Consider the following 22108-nt stretch of genomic DNA (forward strand, 5'->3'; position numbering starts at 1 on the left):
CGTACTGTGTTTTTCACACTTTGGTTCCTCATCTTGCTCTCTGAAATCCCTGAGTCTCTCAAGAGGTATTGCTTGAGTATGTTTCAGCAACTCTGGGTGTCATGTGACAAGCATAGAGAGTTTGTACGTTTCAGGCTGGGAAGGAGATATTGGAAGCCACAAGTTTCCGAGCTGTATCAAAGAGAACCCTCATACATTCCTGCGTACTCCAGGCATTAGCAAAAGGAGGAATCAATTGCTCTCAAATTTTCCTAAGGGAAAAAAAGGTTTAAAAAATCAATTTTACTGATAGAAGCTCTTGGTAAGAATACTTGAGTTCTCAGAGACTTGACCATCGTTAATTTTTACTGGTTTAAATTGTGATGAAAGGGGATGTGCTCTAGCTTTCCCCTCTTTCTCTCCATTAGGGAGATACAGAGTTTGGACATCATAATCAAATCTGGGCCTCCAGTACTTTTTTTAACTAGAGAATTGTGAAAAGCCCTCCAAACAAGGACCTTCAGACCATTTACAGCTGGATCTTAAACAAAACAGGAAGAGGAGTGTTGTTACCTCTCTTTTAACACCGGGATACTTTGTGGTGTAAATGCATACTGTATAGTTGCCTCTTTTTGTTTTGCTGGTTTAAAATTTTTCCTTTGTTTATTCCTGTCAGCAGCCACTATGTCCCAGGAAAGGGACACCTGTACCCTTCATCCTTGATGTTACTCGGTGTGACGGAGGATGATGGAAGGGATGTCTCACCAGGAGAAATGCCTCAGATTGAAGGAGGCCCAGTGGCAGCTGTCAGCTTGTGGTCCACACACCAACACATCCCTGCTTGACCGTTACAGGAAATAGACCACAAGAGACCAGGCAGGCTCCCCTGGGGTTGGCAGAGGCTGTGTCCTCAGGGCTGGGCTTATCTCAGTGATAAAACTGGTGGTATTTGTCCCCACTGTCCTCTGTTTTCCGTATGGCAATCAAATTTTGTTAACCAGCACAGGGCTGCAGTTAGACGCTACAGTGCCTTTGTGGGAATTAGGAAGGGTTGTCTCTCGGAGCAAATCCAGTGGCTGGATTCAGCCTGCTGGCCACCCTTTGTGTGAAGTGTGAGCTACCCACAGTCCCTTACAAGGATGCTCAGTATCACAGCAGAGGTGTCTAGCCTTTCTCCTCCCTACTTGAAATTTCTCTGTTGTGTGGCTTTTTCTTCCAGGGCCTTCATTTTCCTGAGTGACCTAATTACACAATGCATAAATTCAGACCAAGATGTTAATAGCGGTGGTTATTCCAGGCATGCAGTTGTATCGCCAGTGCTGTTTTCATTGTCCAGAATACTGTCTCCTGAGTTGACATCTGCTAAAAATCCTATTCATTTTGCAAGACTTAAGTCTAATATTAATTACTCTGTGGAAAAAAATCCTGACACTCTCATCTGAGTGAGTTTTCTTCTCTGAATGCTTGTAGTACTTGATGTGCTCATCTGTTTTCTTTTCTTACATTGCTTAATAAGTATTTTCGTATCAGTCTCCCCTAATAGGGAGATCCCCTTGAGATCAGAGGCAGTGTTACCCATTTTTATATCTCTGGCTCGTGGTTTATCATTTAGACATAAAGAGGTGCTCAACAAATAAATAGGAATCATGGTGTTGAATGCACTGATCAATCAGACTTAGTACCCACCACGGTGCTTTTCGCTTAAATAGGGGATGCCAGGAGACTACTCATTAAAGCAGCTAATCAAAGCATAGACAGCCCGAAGGACAGAGCCCTCCTGGCTCTTTGCCTGGAGCCCAGTCCGTGTTTTGCATTCCATTTGCGGTTGGATCAGGAATTAGTAAGAATTCTATAAAGGGTGGTTTTCATGCCTGTTTCTGGCTTTTTAGATTCCTTGAGCCTCAGAAGCGATGGGAACTTCCAAATATATGCTCGGAAATGTTTTGATTTCCTGGACTTGAGGCAAATTTACAGCTTACATTCGCTCAGCAGCGCTATTGATCAGGAAACACTTTCTGTGAGAGCTAAAGAGATAAAGTGAGAAACTACACAAGAGGTCAGAAATCACCACAGTCTTTGGTGACCAAAGAAGTCTTCATGGGAGTGGATTTTGAGCTAGATCTTGGAGGTCTTGAATGATGAGTAGAGTTTCTATTTGTTCATTCAACTGAGAAATAGTTATCTGACGTGTTCCATTCTGTCCTAGGATGTAAAGATACAAAGATGGCTCAGTCAGGAGTATGCTTGTGTTAGTTCCAAACTTTTGAGGTGGTCCAGCCCCTAAAAGTAATAGAGTTCTTTGCGCAACCTCATGAAATATTTTCCAAATTAACTCAACATGACTAAATGGGCTAAGTAATGTATCAGCCAGGTTTCAGTGCAAACAAAAGGAAAGAGGTTCCGCGTGTTCAAAAAAAGTTCTTTTTTAAATAAAAAAAGTTGTTGGAGCAAGTTAAAGGGAGAATTTTATCAAATATCTCATCTTTCTGTATATGTGGAAAAAATTCTACCAAGAAGGGCACTGGGGCTGGAACACCAGGCAAAACCAATATTTTAAAAACTTATTGAAGATGAGTCATAAAAAATAATCTTAAATTGAGGTAGAGGCTGTTCATCCAGTTCATCAACACGATTGGGTATGATGCTATAGGTTTTGTTTTCAAAGCTCAGTTTTGTCTTTGAAGTTATACTGTGTCCATTTGAAAGCCACTTAGTTAGAGCCATTTCTGCTAACTGTGTTCATCAATTCTCGAGAGAAGTTCAGGCTGTGGGATTAAAAGTTACGTGGTACAAAGGCAACATCTTTAGAAAGAACCTAAATGTGGACAAGATGTCAGCTTTGTCAGGGCAGTTCTGATGGGTCGAATTAGGTCCCGAGGAATGCTGTTTGAAGTGCGGCCAATAGCTATCAAATCATCCTTCAACAAATTCAACCAGGATTGAAATTCAAGACTTATTTCAAGATAATAAAATGGCCAGGCTTCCTTTTTCTCCCTTTTGGGATATTTTGGAATTACTCGAATCTCGTATTCCTGTTTCTTCCCCTGATGCTACCACCTGAAGTATATCCCAAGGAGCATTTCATCTCTTTTAATCACGGCAGCATCAGAAGCGCTCATTATGGGATGCTGGGGGGAGGAGGCATAGAAGAGAGCAAGAACCTGGGTTAAAAGGGAGCCTTTTGGATTTCTCAGTCAGGTCTTTATTTCTAATCCTAAGTAAAAACAGTCAACAAATATCAGGGTGTTATAAGCACCCTTTGGCCAGAAACAAAGAAATTAATGTAAAACACTGTCATCCTTCCAGAGTTTTTATCATCAGTTTGATGAACCATAGCTTAATTTCAGTCATTAAGAAAATGATATCCTTTCATTGATCCCTACGTTTATGTTTATACTTGATGCAGTGAATGACGTTTGCCTGGTGCCACTGTCTGTGAAGGATGAACTTAGGCAGACTGGCGTTCAGAGAGAAGCAAGTCATCACACTGAGGGGTATGAAGTGGCTTTGCATTTTTCTGTTCAGAAGCATCAGTGGTGCTGGACATTTTCATGCAGTGCACTGAGTGATGCGTTCATGGCCTCCCAGCCCGCAGGGGACATAACACCTCCCTCCCTGAAGGTCTGACTGAGCCCCAATGTACCATTTCCATTTTCCCTGTCCTGGGAGATAAACAAAGTCCTGTGCTTGGGCCATCTTCCAAAAGACTCATATCTTGTCTTTGTTTAAAAAAAAGATCAGCTCAGTCCACGAAGAGGCGCTTGTCTTTTGAAAACATCCCTGAAGGCCTTGAGTGCTTCTTTCCTATCTTTCTCTTGTCAAAATGGTTGCTATTTGAATTTCGCCACAGTAAAATTCATTTCCTGTTCGTGGCGCTGTCCAGATTTACTTTATCACACTCACATGCCTGTCAAGTGATAGCGTGGGTTAGTTGAGAGCAGCAGGAAGTGGAAAGGAAATGAGAGACACAGTGTTTTATAATCTCACAATCAGCGTTTGCTTTGAGAACAACAGTTCGGAAGGGAGTCGTACGATGGGCTGGATAAAAGCAGTGGCTTTGAGGAAGAATCCCACTGCTGCCTCTTCCTAACTGTGTGCTCTCAGGCTCAGGGAAGTTACATAGCCACTGGTTTCGTCTTCTGCAAGCTGTGTGAGCGTGCGTGCGTGCGTGTGTGTCGCACTCAGCACAGTGGATGTAGAAAGCCCGCCATAAACGGTAGTTATGTTAATATGAGTTAGGAGCTAAGAGGAATCACTGAAGGCATTTGTCACTGTGCTCGTGAGCTGTGATGGCCCATTTGGGGTAGAGAAGGCACAGTCCCATCTGTAATTGATTCATTTAGCTGTTTAAATCCTTGGTGAGCTAAACCAAGGAATAAATCTAGATGTTAATTTAACAAATGTTCATCTGGGGAACACAAATATAAAAGATGTGGCAACAGTAGCAGCCAGTCTAATGGGGGCATGACACATGCCGAGCAGCTATAGGGCTTAACTCGTGCCAAACCAGGGGTGTACAGTGTTGTGGTTTGGAAGTAGTCAGAGATTTCTTGCCAAAGGTGGCATTTGAGCTGGGCATTGAAGAGTGGGGGAAATTCTGGGGAAGGGTATTTCAGGCAGAGGCTTAGTTTAATCCCCTACACTTACACACAAAATGCTGGTCGCTTATTTTCTGTTCACTAGGGACTGTGGTATTTTTATTTTTATTTTTTTTATAGATAACACATTAGTATCTTCTTGCTTTAAATAAAAACAGAGTTGTTTGCACTGGGCATGGACTTATTGAGTGTAGGTTGCTGTACTTCCCCACACGTAGGGAAGATGCCATCATTGATGGGAAACTTGCATGAACCTGGCCAGGCCAAGGTCAAGCTCAGTGTCTTCCATTCTGAGCAAGGGTTGTCGTTACAAACTCGGTTAGGACTCAGGAGAGGGCTTCTCATGGCAGTTGACAAGTCCTTCAGTTCCTTTCACTTTTTATAAAGTCTTGACTTTTCAAAGTGGGTGTGGGACCCTTTTCAAGGTGGAAATTCTAGGGAAGAAGGTCGTTTTACCAAGACCAACTAGCTCTAGAGCGTTGATGTCATCTCAGCTCGCGTTCTTTAGAATCCAGCAGCCTACCCATGGACACCTGAAACTTTGGGTGTAAGACACGTTTTGATTTATTTTTAGTTCTTATCCTATTTAGGGCCAGCCGGAAACCAGAGCTGTAGGATGGTCCGTGGAAACGTACCTTTTCCTTCCGCTCCTCTGAGCTGATGTAGAGAGGGCTGAGAGTGCTGATGAAGTTCTGAAACTCGGACCATGCCTTTTTCTGCAGGGCAGGCATCACGTCACCTGGAACTAGAAGAACTGAGTATCTGGAAAAACGTCAACCTAGATTCAAGGAATGGGCCTGCCCAGTCTCTAAACTCAGAGTTCTTGTATTCTGACCCTTTTGAGGGTCCAACATGCAGCTGCTGAATTATTTCTTTATCCCTGTATCTGTTTCCAATTTATTTAATCTGTGCAGTGGTGTAATCTTACCCCCTGTCCACCCACCCCCTTGTGAGAAGACTCCAGCAAGTGAGGCCTTGCTTGTGAATGAGCTTTTCAGATTCTGATGCTTTAGGCAAAAAGGAAGCAGTTCTAGGAAGTACTTTCTGAACGGTGAACAACTGTACAATGTAAGGTGCTTTTAGCATTATCAGACCATCTCATTTGCTCACTAGAAGGGAAGAGTTTAAAAAAAAAAAAAGCTTGGGACGTCCCTGGTGGTGCAGTGGTTAAGAATCCACCTGCCAATGTAGGGGACACGGGTTCGTGTTCCACATGCCATGGAGACACGAACATGCCACAGAGCAACTAAGCCTGTGCGCCACAACTACTGAGCCTGTGCGCTAGAGCCCGCGAACCACAACTACTGAAGCCCGTGCGCCTAGAGCCTGTGCTCCACAACAAGAGAAGCCACCACAATGAGAAGCCCGCACACCACAACGAAGAGTAGCCCCCGCTCGCCGCAACTAGAGAAAGCTCGCACGCAGCAACGAAGACCCAACACAGCCCAAAATAAGTAAATAAATTTATTTTAAAAAAAAATAGGGTTTTAAGCAAACTTTTAAAACTATGTACATATTTGACCTGAATTTGTTTTCTTTTGCTTTTTCTCTGTGTTGCCGATGTGTAATTGAATAGCACAGTTGAAAAGGAGAATCTGTAGAAAAGAGAGTGATTGTGATTCTTTGCAGGATGTGTGGTGACAGCCCTGATCAGAGCTTAGATGGTGCAGACCGACATGTTGCCATCAGTTCCCTCTCTCTCCCTCCCTCCCTCCCTCTCTCCCTCTCTCTCTCTCTCTCTCTCTCTCTCTCTCTCTCTCTCTCTCTCTCTCTCTCTCTCTCTCTTAAATATTAGGGGATGGATTCAAGCACTTACTGCTCTGCCCTGTGCAGGTCTACATACCCTTTCAGCTTTCAGAAGTTAGGAGCTTTTAGGGAGGGCGTTTGGTTCATACAAAATACAGTTTCAGCTTCCACCTCTGTAACTGGAGGCAATAACACTGCCTTGACGTTACCGTTTTTTTGTGAGCCTACAGGAATCATATCTCTGAAAATACACAGAACAAAATAAAGTGTTAACCAGATACAGAATTATTAACACATCTGCTATTCAAGAGTTTAAGGAATACTTTCCTGCAAATGAATCTAGGACAAAATTTGAAACTGGACATCAGGCTTATACGTGTGACTCTCTCTCCTTCCCTAACGGACCTACCTTCCCCCGCCACTTCTTGCCATCTCCCTGCCCCGGCTCCCTAGTAATTTCTCCTAGGAGGAATAATTGATGATTGAAACTTAGCCCAGCCCAGGGAGAAAAGTGTGCATGCCTTGTGAGATGTGGACTTTCTCATGATTAAATACCTGATTAAAAAAAAATTTTTATTGAAGTATAGTTGATTTACAATGTATTAATTTCTGCTGTACAGCAAAGTGATTCAGTTATGTATATATATATATATATACACATATATATTCTTTTTCATATTCTTTTCCTTTATGATTTATCAGAGGGTATTGAATATAGTTCCCTGTGCTATACAGTAGGACCTTGTGTGATTTTTGTTCAATTAAAATTATTAATCAAACGCCTGCTTATATCTAATGCCAGGCCAGGCATGGGTTCTGTCTCACAGGGCTTGTACTTCAGGAAGGGCAATAAAGTAAAAATACAAAGTATTATACTACAATATACTGTAGTGTTAGTGTTATGGCAGGGACATGCCTTAGCAAATACAGCTTATGAGAATTGAAAAAGAGGAAGAAAAATCATTTCTAAAACCAAAGAATCAAGGAAGAATTTATGAAGGGCTTAGGATGGGTAAAGCTTCGATCAGGAACTGCAAATTCAAATGCCTTTGGAATGCCAAGCCGATAACCTAATGAGTAAATCAGGCTGGTGTAACACTATAGGGAGTGGTGGTGACAGGAGTAAATCGGAGAAAGTTTGTCTCTCCTAAAGTTTTGGCCACTGCTCAGGCCAACCCAATGGTTTCCACCCAACAATGTAGGCCCAGAGTGGCCAGATCTTATGTTTTATGAGAATGTAGAAATCCGTTCTTGGGTGAAATCTCCCAATTTTTTACAACTGATAAAAACAAGCTAAGATTCCACGCAAGTAAACATGAACACACACACATACACACACACGTATTTAAATGTTGGGGGATGGACTGAAGCACCCCAGGCAGAGAGAGCAAAGTGTTGGACGGGAACGAGAAACTCGGGTGGTTCACATGAAGCTGGAACACTGAGTGCATGAAGGGCTTTGTGGCAGATCTACTTGGAAAGCAGGTCAGAGGACCTCGCATATCAGACAGGAAGATTGAACCTTATCCTCTCGGAATGCGGAGTCACTGAAAGTTTTTGAGTGAGGGAAAGGAATTACCAGATAGTGGACTAATCTGATGCACTACAGAGATGCATTAAACCAGAGAGGGCGAGGCTCTGTGCCTACTTATTTATATACCCCTGGGCCACGTGTTTCCTAGAGATTATGCCATCTCACCCTAACACGCTAAGGGAGAGGGAGATGTTGCTAATTATGTTTGCTTAACACATGAGCAAATGGAGGCTTCCAAGAGTTCCCCCAAGATCATAGCTCGGGAAGGGAGGGGTCAGGATTTGAATCCAGAGACATTTGATTCTAAAGCCTGCATAGTTAGCCTCTCTGGTGTACCCAGATTTAGAGAGAGAGAAAGAGAGAGAGAGAGAGAGAGGTCTATTATTTCTTTTAATCTACTACCTTTATCTTCCTGTCACTTCACCAAATAATCAAAGATCCGAACGCAAGGATGGAGCAACCAGTAATCAGTTCACCTAGAACGGCTGAAATTGTTAGGAAGCAATTTGCTGTGAGAGGGAGAGCTCTGGCTGTGGGAAGAGCATGCATGATCAGGTCAGTTCTCCTTGGAAACAGTGGCTGATTATCCTGAAAGTACAGGATTTCACTGCAATGTCTACCTTCCTAGAGGGTGAGGCACATCTCCTGAAGCATGTTGACATTGTCATTCGTTGCTGTATATGAGATAACTAAGTCTACTGATTCCTTCTAGGTTGTGACCCAGGTTTCCTGTTCCTTGGGAGGAATGTGGAATCTCTCACCCCAAAGCCAGGTCTGGCATGTGGTCCACACTCCTGACCTGTGGCAGTAGTGATTTCAAACATCACTACATTCAAATATGCTTAAGGTGTACAACATGTCGTTCTTACTTATTTATATACCTGGCTTTGTGGTTTTCTAATCAGAAAAGTGAATAACATAAAGTTTAAGATCCACTTAAGTTCTGGAATTTCTTAGTTCTTTGAACATGAGCTGACAACTGTCAGTAGACCTATGGAACAGTTGGGCAGAACGTATGAAATCAGGCTGTCATGAAAAATGTGGGACATCTGGTCGCCATGCCATATCTCCAGCAAAGAAGAGGGACAGTTTCAGGGCTCATAGAAAACGTGAAATTGTGCTTGCCATCTGTGTCTTTAGATCACTTTGGTTTTGTTGGGGTCTTATGGGTATTCCCTCAACAATGTGCACACACCAGTTTCCTTCAGTGCAAAGCCTGAGCTCAGAAACTTTATTTTGCAGGGAGAAATTGCTTAGTAACTGACTACCAAGGGTTAGGAAAATGATGGGGAGTTTGGCTGAGTTTAAACTTGACATTGTACTGGTTTCCTTATTCTTAAGCATTGGTTTTCTCATCATTTTGGAGGGGAAAGGCATGATTATACTCTTACTCAGCGTTTCCCTGACTATAAAAGACATAAGTTGCAAAACATCATTTTAGGACATTAAGTTCTCAGTACTGAAGGCAGTAACTCTGATGGTCACACTTAATTAAAATCCTAGAGACTGTGCCTTCGCTGGCAACTCCAACCATCAGTGTTTCTTTAGGTAAGCTAGTTCATACAATGTGTACCGACTGAAGGTTATAACCCAAGCAGAGAGGAAAAAGGCAATATCCAGCCACCCTCAGTGCTTGCTCCACCCTGGACGAACAAACACCATCTTCCCCTTTCGACAAACGCATATCTATAAAGGCAGAGCTGACCCATGCTATGGCTCTTGAGAATGCTAGGCAAGGAATGCCTGAACACCAAGATGATACGTTGAACAAGCAGTGTTCTTTGCTCTTCCAGGAACCTTGACTTCCTAATAAAAACCCGGCTCGCTTGACTTTGTGTACATAAAATTTCTAGGTCAAAGTCGAAAGAATTGGCAATACTAGCAGTGTAAGGCAGAGGCAGTCAGATAGCTTTGCTCTGAAAAGACTCGTAAATAAAGTGGCCTGGCCTATCAGAAAGTTAGACTGTTCCCACAATTAATGATTAGCTCATCGGGCCAGCAGGGCTTGCGGGAAATGCACCTGTGAAAACTAATGGCAGGTTTTGGTAAACTCACCCTACAAGTTACTGAACTAGTTTCCTGGGGCATCCAAGGGTTCTGTGATTCTCAGCTTGATTTTTTTCAAATATGTTGCAATCTGTATGAAAATGGAAAAAAATGAAGATGCCTTTGAAGGCTGCCTCCAAAAGCTCTCTGTCATTTTGCTCTTCTTTCTTTCTTTTTTTTTCTTTTTCATTTTGCTTTTCTTAATGTGATTAACATGCGAACCCCCACGGTGTTCCTGAGCACTTTTAGGCAGTGGCTGAGAGCCAATTTGAAGAACTGACCATGCCTCTAACAGCTCAGAGCAACACAGTGTCAGTACATGGGTGGAATGGAGAAAGCTGTTAATTCTGTCTGGGGACAACAGAGGACTTCCTGGGGCTGAGGTGATCTCTGAATCGGATTCAGGCTTGACGGTAGGAGGCTGTCACCCCATAAAGAAGGGTGGTTACCGGCTTTCATGCTGTATGTGCTAAACAGTGCTGTAACTTGGGGTTTTATATTTAATACATTTTCCTGACGCTGTGCAGATTTATCTTGCTTCTATGGCCTCTGATTAAATGCTTTAGTTAAACTTTCCATATTTTATTCTTATCCCTTTTTTCATTCAGCCCTCAGACACTCATTAAGTATCTGTTTTTCTGGCTTCCTTGTTCCTGGGGAAAGCACTATACCAAACATAAAATTCTTACATATTTCCTTAGTCATTCTCCCGTCATGGCCAAGACATCACCAACCCCTGCTTGCTACTTGATGTTCCCCATTCATTCAAAATGCAATGATGAAAAATAGAAAGCATTTTATTGTTTGAGGTTCTGTGGTTACAAGCAACAGACACCCACTAACTTAAGCAAGTAAAGGAATTCATTGAAGGGGTAGGGAGTGTGATAGAGAGAATAATGGCCTCCCAAAGTTGTCCATATCCTTATTCCTGAAACTCGTCAGTATGGGTTTTTTAAAATTAATTTTTATTGGAGTATAGTTGCTTTACAGTGTTGTGTTAGTTTCTGCTGTACAGCAAAGTGAATCAGCTATACATATACATATATCCCCTAACCTGTCAGTATGTTACCTTACATGGCAAAAGGGACTTGAAGATGGATTAAGGATCTTGAAATGGGGAGAGTAGCCTAGATTATCCAGATGGGTCCAATGTCGTCACAGGGGCCTTACAGAGGGAGGCAGCAGGGTCAGTCAGAGAAGGAGACATGATGACAGAAGCAGAGGTCAGAGGGATGCCATTGCCAGAAGGAGGCCACAAGTAAAGGAATGCAGTAATCTCTAGAAGCTGGAAACAGCAAGGTATGAATTCTTCTGTAGAGCCTCCAGAAGAAATGCAGACTTGTCAACCTTTTGACTTTAGGACTTCTGACCTCTAGCATTGTGAGAGGATAAATTTGTATGTGTATGTGTGTTTTTTGAGGTGAAGTTTACATAACACAAAATTAACCATTTTAAAATGAACAATTCAGTGGCATGTAGTATATTTTCAAAGTTGTACAACCACTAATTTGTCTGGTTCCAAAACATTCTCATTACCCCTAAAGGAAACCTTGTACCTACTCAGGAGATGCTTCTCATACCTCTGTTCCCCCTTCCCCTGGTAACCACCCATCTGTGTTCTGCTCTGTGGATTAATCTGTTCTGGGCATTTCACACAAATGGAATCATATGTGACCTTTTGTATCTTCTTTCACTTACCACAATGTCTTTGAGGTGCATCCACGTTGCAGCCCGTCTCACCTTCATTCCTTTTTGTGGCTGAATAATATTCCATTGTGTGGATGTACCACAGTTTGTTTATCCGTTCGTCTGTTGATGGACATTCGGGCTGTCTTGACGTTTTGGCTGTTGTGACTAGTGCTGCTGTGAATATGCATGCACGTGTCTTTACTTGAGTACCTGTTTCCAAGTCTTTTGGATATAAACCTAGGATTGAAATTGCTGGATTGTGTGGTAACTATATGTTTAACTTTTAACTGCCAAACTGTTTTCCTTAGCAACTGAATCATTCTATACTCCCATCAGAAATATACAAGGGTTCCAATTTCTCCACATCCTTCTCAATACTTATTAATTTCACTTTTCCTTTTAAAAAAAAACTATAGCTATCCTAGTGGGAATGAATGCTATCTCACTGTGGTTTTGAGTTGCATTTCCTAATGACTAATGATGTTGAGCACCAATTTTCATGTGCTTGTTGACCATTTGTATATCTTATTTGGAGAAATGTCTATTCAAGTTCTTGGCCCATTTTTTAATTGGGTTTTGGTTTCCCCAAGTTGTGGAAAAGATGCTCTGGGATTCTGGGTCATAGGAATTAATGGATGGTCTATCTGAGTCATTTCTTCTAAGATGTATCTATTTGAATTTCTTTCAATTCTTAGGTCCTTGATTTAAGAGGGGCACAGGGGCTGGTATAGCCTGAGGAATGTTCAGTCCCTAGGTTGGTCAGAAGAAAGCAGACTTCCTTGATTGCTAGTACCACTAAGCCTGCATGTAAATGAAATAGAAGTGCTATCACCAGAAGAAAGGTGAATGGATGCTGGAAAGGCAAAAACGAAAGGGATCCACATAGACATACAAAGTAGATAATACTGAAGAAAAACAATAAAACAAACAAACCAACCCTAATGTGATAGAGACTTTAAAACTCTGATAGGGGCTTCCCTGGTGGCACAGTGGATGAGAATCTGCCTGCCAATGCAGGGGACACGGGTTCGAGCCCTGGTCTGGGAAGATCCCACATGCCGCAGAGCAACTGGGCCCGTGAGCCATGGCCGCTGAGCCTGCGCGTCTGGAGCCTGTGCTCCGCCACAAGAGAGGCCGCGATAGTGAGAGGCCCGTGCACCATGATGAAGAGTGGCCCCCACTTGCCGCAACTAGAGAAAGCCCTTGCACAGAAACGAAGACCCAACACAGCCATAAATAAATAAATAAAGAAAATGAAGAAAAAGAACTCTGATAGTCCAAGAGATAAATCTGGAATTATTAAATGGGGAAGATGTAGCAGAAGACAAGCACCAGTAAAAAAAAAAAAAAAAAAAAAAAAATAGAGGGTTCAGTGGATAGACATCACAAGCTCCATCATTTTGGGCAAACTGTCTGGGACAAAGGAGGTGATGATCCTGTTTGTTCTGCACTGGTCATACCCCACTTCAGATGAGCAACTCCATCTTGTGTCACTACCTTGAGGGTCACACAGGCAAAGTAGAGCATGTTCAGAGATGAGAGGCCAGGGGACTGGAATCATGCCACTGGAGTAATGGTCAGAGAAAATGCATGTTTAGCTGAATAAGATTCTGGGCAAGAGGATATAGGCCATGATGAATGTACTCGAAATGGGGAGGATCAAGACCAAGATCTCAGTAGCTGAAGAAAATGGAAGTCCATTTCCCACTCACATCACAATCCCAGTAGGTCTGTGATGGTAAGAAGTGAGTTCAGCTTCGTGGATCATGTGTCTCCACCTCCCTCCAGACTTTTGCCTCCTCATGCAGTTAGGGAAGAGGGGAAAAGAGTGAGGAGCCTGTGTGTGTTTGTGCGTGTGTGTGTGTGTGTGTGTTTGGACCACTCCCAGCTGCTCTGCACAGCACTGCTCACATTCCGTGGGCTAAAACTCATTTACATGGATACGCCTACTGCAAGGAATGCTGGGAATGTAGTCTTATTGAGAAAGAAATGGTGATGTGGCTGTTAGTGAGCACGATCACTTTCCCAAGGCCATGCATAGTGGGCCTACAATTCTGGGAAAGCAAGATTGATTAATTACTGACACTCCCAGGAGGAAGCAAGCAGGAAAATTGCCTTTGCTCTTTCGTTCTCATTAGCTTGGCCTCTTCATCTCCTTTTCTTGCCATTTCTTTCTCTTTTCCTTCCCCTTTACAGATTTTAACATTGTGTTGACTCTGACTTCATGACTTATGAAACTTGCTCTTCCTTTCCTGCCTCTTTGATTAATTTTATTAATTATGATTAATTTTATTAATGAATTATGACTGCAGTTAAAGGTTTTATACTATACACAGTGGGTAGAACAAATGAATGGCTCATGGTCCAAATGTGCCTTGAAGTCTTGGCAAGTTAAGTGTGTGTATGTATCTTTGTGTGTGTGTGTGTATGCACGTGCATGCACCTGTTTAACCATTGTGTAATATCCAGTAAAATTTGAGATGCAATTTTCCCTTGAAATATCATAAAATCTGGCAACTCTGGGTCTGCATGTCCATATGGGCAAAGAATAGCAAGAATAGAAGGCATGCATTCTCCATGCTGCCACAGTCTCTACTAATCCTTATTACTTCTTAATGCTAAGACCTAGAGTCAGTTTCCACCTATTATCATGTGTGTGTGTGTGTGTGTGTGTGTTTTTAAAAATACTCTTCTCTCTTTATGATTTTGTGACCCCTTCCTGACTGTTGTGGGCATTTGAGTTTGGGATCACTGGCTTTTCCTACTGTTACTTCATCTGAAACATAGGTTAGAGTGAAGGGTGGAGGGGATCACAACACCAGAGACAAGGTAGGATGAGGGGTGGGGGTTAGCCAAGGATGCCAGCATATTTATTACATAGTGCAGGGGAGGCCAGCTGATCGTATGGAGCAGTAGTCTCCAAATCTTGATTGTACACCTAATCAGAAAAATAATACTTGCATACGTACCCATCAGAGTAGGAATTATTACCTAAAAATTATATGCACATACTCCTGTTATTTCCAGATGCAATATACTCTCAAGATCATAATTAAAGGACTTCCCTGGTGGCACAGTGGTTAAGAATCTGCCTGCCAATGCAGGGGACATGGATTCGAGCCCTGGCCCGGGAAGATCCCACACGCCGTGGACCAACTAAGCCTATGTGCCACAACTACTGAGCCTGTGCTCTAGAGCCTGTGAGCCACAACTACTGAAGCCCGTGCACCTCGAGCCTGTGCTCCACAACAAGAGAAGCCACCGCAATGAGAAGCCTGTGCACGCAACGAAGAGTAGCCCCCACTCGCCGCAACTCGAGAAAGCCCGCGTGCAGCAACGAAGACCCAACACAGCCAAAAATAAATAAATAAATAAATATATATATATAAAAAAATCATAATTAAAGAAGGCTATATGTCCATATTCCAAATAACCATTATAATTTTGGATTTCTGGTCCAACTTTTTGGTTGGCAGATGTAGGTTCTTAATGGCATCTTTAATTAGCAGTTTCTTGACATTATTTAAGCCTCATACATTTTGTGAGGGTTAGTTTAATTGAAACTAGTTAATGCATTCTGTACATTCTGTGACATACACATTTCAGCATATGGCAGTGAGCTGAATGGGAATGAAAAAGTTGGTTCACCTCTGACAACCCCGTCTGAACTGCAGAATTTTATTTCTACCCTTTTCTTAGGATTCCTTTCATTCATCCTGATGGGAGGCCATTTGACAGATGAAGGTACCTGTGTTTGTTTAGATTTAAAATTTTAGGTAAAATTAACACAAATAGAATTCTAATACTTCCTGTGGATCAGTGGAACATCTTGTTTGTTTGTCCCCTGGATGACCCACTTTGGGTCTACTGGTAGAGGGGTAGAGCCTTGCTACTCAAGGAGTGGTCCCCAGAACAGCGCTGGCATCACCTGGGAGCAAGTTAGAAATACTGACTCTCAGACTGCCCTCTCACACAGACGTAATGAGTCAGAATCTGCATTTTAACAAGAATCCCAGGAGATTTGTATACACAGAAAAGTTTTAAAAACATTAATTAATGGGACAACCAAGGATCTGTGTGTGTGTGGGGGGGAGGATGTTAGGGGGCAGGAGGCATGTAGAGGAGATAATAGGATCTCATCATAACCTTCTTAGACACTAGACACAGTAGTGAGGATGTTCAGCCTCTTCCCAGACCTATACTCAGAAGTGTGTCAGTTGACCATACTTCTCAAGACAGTCTACAGATTCAGTGCAATCCCTATCAAATTTCCAATGGCATTTTTCACAGAACTAGAACAAATAATTTTAAAACTTGTATGGAAACACAAAAAGTCCCTGAATAGCCAAAACAATTTTGAGAAAGAAGAATGGAGCTGGAGGAATCATACTCCCTGACTTCAGACTATACTACAAAGCTGCAATCATCAAAACAGTATGATAGTGACACAGAAACAGAGACATAGATCAATGGAACAGGATAGAAAGCCCAGAAATAAACCCACACACCTATAATCAATTAATCTATAACAAAGGAGACAAGAATATACAATGGAGAAAAGACAATCTCTTCAATAAGTGGTGCTGGGAAAACTGGACAGTTCCCTAGAAAAGAATGAAATTAGAACATTCTCTAATATCATATACAAAAATAAACTCAAAATTGTAAATGTTAGACTGGATACTATAAAACTTCTGAAGGAAAGCATTGGCAGAACGCTCTGTGACATAATTCGCAGCAATATCTTTTTGGATCCATCTCCAAGTATAATGGAAATAAAAACAAATAAACAAATGGGACCTAATTAAACTTAAAAGCCTTTGCACAGCAAAGGAAACCATAAACAAAAGAAAAAGACAACCTTGCAGAATGGGAGAAAATATTTGCAACTGGTGCTACCGAGAAGGATTAATCTCAAAAATATACAAACAGCTCATACAGCTCAATACCAAAAAAACCCCAAACAACTCCATCAAAAAATGGGCAGAAAACCTAAATAGACATTTCTCCAAAGAATACATACAGATGGCCAAAAGGCATATGAAAAGATGTTCAACAACGCTAGAAATGCAAATTAAAACTACAGTGAGATATCACCTCACACCAGTCAGAATGGCCATCATCAAAATGTCTGCAAATAATAAATGCTGGAGAGGGTGTGGAGAAAAGGGAACCCTCTTGAACTGTTGGTGGGAATGTAAATTGATACAGCCTCTATGGAGAACAGTATGGAGGTTCCTTAAAAAACTAAAAATAGAACTACCATATGATCCTTCAATCCAACTCCTGGGCATATATCCAGAGAAAATCATAATTGGGGGAGAATGAATACATGTATATGCATGGCTGAGTTGCTTTGCTGTGCACCTGAAACTATCACAACATTGTTAATCGGCTATACTCCAATATAAAATAAAAAAGTTAAAAAAAAAAGGATACATGCAACCGAATGTTCATTGCAGTACTGTTTACAATAGCCAAGACATGAAAGCAACCTAAATGTCTATCAACAGATGAATGGATAAAGAAGATGTGGTACATATATACAATGGAATACTACTCAGCCATAAAAGGTAGGAAATAATGCTGTTTGCAGCAACATGGGTAGACCTAGAGATTATTATACTAAGTGAAGTAAGTCAGACAGTGAAAGACAAATACCATGTGATATCACTTACATGTGGAATCTAAAAAAATGATACAAATGAACTTATTTACAAAACAAAAATAGAATCACAGACATAGAAAACAAACTTATTGTTACCAAAGGGGAAAGGTGGGAGGGGAGGGATAAATTAGGAATTTGGGAGTAACATATACACACTCCTATATATAAAATAGGTGAACAACAAGGATCTACTGTATAGCACAGGGAACTCTACTCAGTATTTTATAATAACCTATATGGGAAAAGAATCTGAAAAGGAATGGATATATGTATATGTATAACGGAATCACTTTGCAGTACACCTGAAACTAACCCAACATTGTAAATCAACTGTTCTTCAATTAAAAAATGTCAAAAAAAATTTTTAAGAACTGGAGCCACATAGAACTATGATGAAAAGATTTTTAAAAATCTTCAACTCCTCAACCAACATGAAGATAAAGCAAAAACAATTAAAATCTCAAACAAAAGTTTACTGGAATTTCATGAACTTACAGAGAAAGCATTTGTTTTGGAATCTGGAGTCAGAGGAGTCCAGATCCCTGCAATGGTGTTGTTGTTTGTTGTTGTTGCCAAAGCGTCCACATTTCCCAGCTGCCTGCAATTTATCTGCCTTGTTAGCTGGAGGGCTAATGACCTCAGGAGTACGCTTAATGCTTTCTATCTCCCTTGGCTCTTTTCTTTCTTCCTGTGCCTCCAAACTTGAACTCCGCGTTTAAGGCCTTTTGCCTCCTTTTCCTGAGCAAATTCAAAAAACAAAGGCTTTGCTGTCTCTTGCTTTGTTTGGGAATTAGGGCAGTTGGAGACGTGGTAAAGCTCTTGCTTACCCCAGGACACCTAAGCCTTGCACCGGTAGGTCTGCGGGGAAGTCTCCACGCATCCTTCTGTATGCATTGTGACCAAAACACATGTCAAACCCGTGAGCCGAGGAGGAGTGGGAATGATTGGTCAAGTTGTAGAGGGTAGCGCTGAAGGTGGGAATATAGTGGGTGAGTGACTGACCACAGTGGAGGGAAAGTGCAGCACGGAGGGCCTGCTGAGACTGTAAACTATAACTGAATAGCAGCACACGTCTCACATATACTGTAGCTGCTTTTGGGCTTTCATGTACAGAGTAGGATTAATTTAGGGTTGGTAGCTTTGGGTACCCTGGGTGGAGAAACACTGGAAGGTGAAAGTAAAGTGCTGGTGAAAGGGAATTAAAATGATAGGACACGTGATCCAGGCTGTGTAGAAAAGAAAATGAAGCCAGGAGGAAAAATACTTTGAGGCACAGTGAGGGCTTCAAGGACAACAAGGTATAGATGAGCTTCAAGGAGGTGAGTTGATCTGAAGCTGTGATCAGAGAGTAGGATGTAGGATTGACGATTTCACAAATGGAAGGTTCCATCTGGGGTCCCAGATTTTTCCTGTACCTCTTCTTCTTTGAATTAAGCTTGGCCTGTCCCCCGTGAATTTAAGGTGGCAGAAGAGATCCATTAACAGATGAAACTGGGTGATGGGAGATTATAACAAGCATACACAGGAGTATGGGGTCAGCGCTGTTTCTTCTAGGGATTCAGGAACCTTGGGGCCTAAGGATTCTGTGACTGGGCCAAACTGTGGGAACATAACTTCCTGTCACTTGAGATTCAACTTCAGTGACCTGCCTTGTCCATCAAGCATTTATTTCCTAGAAGAGAGAATCTTATTGGGTCGATTTTGTCAATGCCCAAACCAAAGTCTTTTGCGCCAAATCTACTCTGAATGTGGACCTTCCTTATGTTTGGCCAATGTGTAGTTGTCTGTGACTAAGATTGGGTCCAGGGCAATCCTCTGTGGCAGAAAACACTTACAGCAGTGTTAGACCTGCGCAGTCTCCTAGGAGTTTCGACTCGCCCAGGAAACAACAAGAGTCGGAAGTCGATGCAAAACGCAAGAGGTTTATTGAAGGCCGGTGCACCGGGGTTCCTTGGTCCTCACGCAGGAGGTCGAAGAAGGAACCCTTTTGGGCGCGAATATGTCAGTTTTATAGGTTCCCACTTCCCCGTATGTAAATTATAGATTTGGTTGTGTTCTCCTGCTGATTGGTCCCGGCTTAGGCTCGGACCAGAGAGGGAACTTGTCCCCAGCTGCCTGATTGGTCTTTGACAGACACCTTTTTTACATTTTGTTATCTCCCTCCTTCTCGGAAGGGGGCCGGACATCCTGGAAATTCACCCATTGTCTAAGAAGCCCCTATTGTCTGGAGAGTTCTTAATCATTAGCTGGAACAATGTCCCTCGAGTCCCACAGCAGTTAGTATGCACAGGCCCATTGACTCGTGTTATTCACAACGACCTCACGAAGTAGGTATTCGTATTAACTTCACTTTACACATGAGGAAACTGAGGCACAGAAAGGTTATATAACTTGCCCATGTGTACATAGCCTGGAAGTGGCAGTGCCAGCTTATCTGGCCGTGGAGTCCATGCTCTCAACTTCTCTATGTGGCTGCGTCTGAAAAGAAATGATTCCAAACATGTTTCTTAAAACGTGACAGCAGCCTTCATAGTTTCCTCCCACAGCTTGTGCCGGTCTAGCAGATAACTAAGGCTTCTTGTGGTCTCTGTGATGTGGGTCCTTCTCCTCCCCCACTCCCACCCCACACGAAGCCTACAAGAACTGCAGGTGGATCTGCTTATCTGGTGGTGATGTAAGTTATCACTCAAACTGGGACAGTCTGAGAGTGAATGCGGGCACTGTTAATAGCTATGCTGGTACCACAGGCACAAACTAGGACTGCCCGGGGCAAAGCAGTACGTATGGTCACTCTAGTTATATGATATATATTACATGAGAATTGAAAGAATCCATATGTGGACCTATAATATTTCTGATCTGCCAGAGGAAGACAAAAATTCCAAATCCCCAAATGCCTGATTGATAATAGGTGCATAATAGATTTTGAATGGATAAATAACTAGGTTCCATTATGTCCCCAAGGTGCGTGGAGAAGGACAGAAATATATCGCCAGGAGCAAGGAATGGTCCGAGCTAGGAAGTGCCAATGGGCCACTTGTAGCAATAACTTCTGTCCTAGCACTTTGCAGTTGAACAAGCTATTGACCTAAAGAAATCAGTCAGCAGGCCCAAGGGAAACTTATTAAATTCCGTTTTTGCATCTCTCTGTGAGACTGTCATTAAAATATCAGTATTTGGAGGAGAATTTGGGGTCCACTCAGCATAGCCTGCTGTAGAAAACAACCATAAATGGCTAAAAGGAGGAATAATAGGTCTTTGACAAGCCCAGGACCAGGGACTGCAGGCATCAAGAGTTCCTTTGAATTTGCAAAGCGAACATCACTTTACAAAACTGAAGAAACTTGATTCTTGGGAAATTGAAAGAATGTGCTCGAGGTCACAGAGCAGACATGAAACAAGCAGCTGGTCTCTGGTTCCAAGTCTTTGTTCTTCTCTGTTGTTGGGGGAGGGGGAGGGCTTGGGACACCCCGCTTCCTAGAGCTTCTGGGCCCAGTAGCATTGGGGTTTGGGGGAGTGGTTGCAGGATGTGAGAGAGAGCAAGTGGTTCACGTTGGCACAAAGCATTCTCACCTGAAGACGGTGGTGAGCCCCACCTGCCCTGCTCCTTTGCACTCAGCTGGCTGTAGCCAGCCTTAGAGTGAAGACCTCTCACTTGTTCAGGGTGCCTGAGGGCTAGCCACATAATCTGGTATCCCAATTTTACAGGAGTGGCAGAGGGTGGGACTAATGACCGGATCTTAGCGATCCTGGTTAGAGACAGCCTATCCCATCTCCGCATCACACTCCCAGCCTCCCAGGGTTGGACTCCCAAGGAATAGGACAGGAGCAGTGACCTGGCAATTGCCCCAGACATCATGACCAGTGTCACCTTATATAGTCTGGGATAAGGGCCACGGCGTTCTCTAGGTCCATGAGGCTTTTTTTGAGATGGCAGTCAATTTGGAAGGATTTATTATTTCTGAAAACGATGGATCTCTAGTTTTACTGGAGTATTTTAGATGGATGCCTAGTCTCTGCCCCTCTTACCCAACTGGTCCATTCCCTTTTCTGGTAATGAATCCTCTTTGTGTTTGAAACCTATTTCTTTATAAGGACAAAATCTGTGCAGAAATGAGGCACTTGAGGATTTCAGCTAAACTACAATATGGGAAACATTAAATGAGGGTAAGGTTTTAAGTGAGATAAGTGTTGGAAAAACAGTCATTACTGTTCAAACTGAGGATCTGGATATACTCGCACAAAACTAATTTTTTCATTATCATTCAATTTTTAAAATTTTGTCTTTTAAGGTAGCCTGTGCTAATCTATAATTTAAGATTGTAGCACTTGTGACCAAACTTGTTCCTTTCATATTATAGATTAAGATTTTTCACCATTATTTTTATTCCAACAGCTGAGTCATATTGGAAACACAATGTAGAACAAGTTCTAAACAAGGTTTTCAAGTGATATAAAACTGTCATTGGCCCTAGACATAATATAGTTTTCTGGAATTATGTGAGAGACTGAAACCACTGAGGCACGGATAGGACAGTCCCAGAGGTCCTCACATAAAAGCGAGGCAAGACTTCATCTTATTGCCATGATCATTCATTGTTTCGCTCCATCACCCTTGGTCTGCTGTTTGTGGGCTCTGATGATGAGTGTCTTCACAGTAAAGTGATATGAACTCTTAATGGTGAGAGAGGAGTATTTATGATTTCTTTGTTTACTTCCATAAAAAAACATGACTCCTTGGAGAACAAGAGTTTTGGATCATTTGATGGGAAAAACAAATTTACTGCAGAGCTGTGTCAGCAGCTGAGCCAGACACTGGGGTACTGGGATCTGTCGTAGCCTGAGGAG

The 22108-nt window shown here is 42.3% G+C and overlaps 1 protein-coding gene across 2 annotated transcripts in view; it reads left to right on the forward strand.

Moving 5' to 3' along the window:
* LOC132427280 (guanine nucleotide-binding protein subunit alpha-14) overlaps positions 1-22108 on the forward strand; it is a 194919-nt gene that overhangs the window by 29002 nt on the left and 143809 nt on the right. Inside the window, exon 1 of one of the 2 annotated variants that reach the window (XM_060014597.1) lies at positions 9954-10316. The exons of the other annotated variant lie outside the window; for it this stretch is intronic. The gene's annotated coding sequence lies outside the window, so the exon portion shown is untranslated. Of the gene's footprint in view, positions 1-9953; positions 10317-22108 lie in introns of those variants that run through there. 2 annotated transcript variants of the gene reach the window in all.

The sequence above is a fragment of the Delphinus delphis genome, chromosome 6, assembly GCF_949987515.2.
Source record: "Delphinus delphis chromosome 6, mDelDel1.2, whole genome shotgun sequence".
NCBI classification, from domain to species: domain Eukaryota; kingdom Metazoa; phylum Chordata; class Mammalia; order Artiodactyla; family Delphinidae; genus Delphinus; species Delphinus delphis.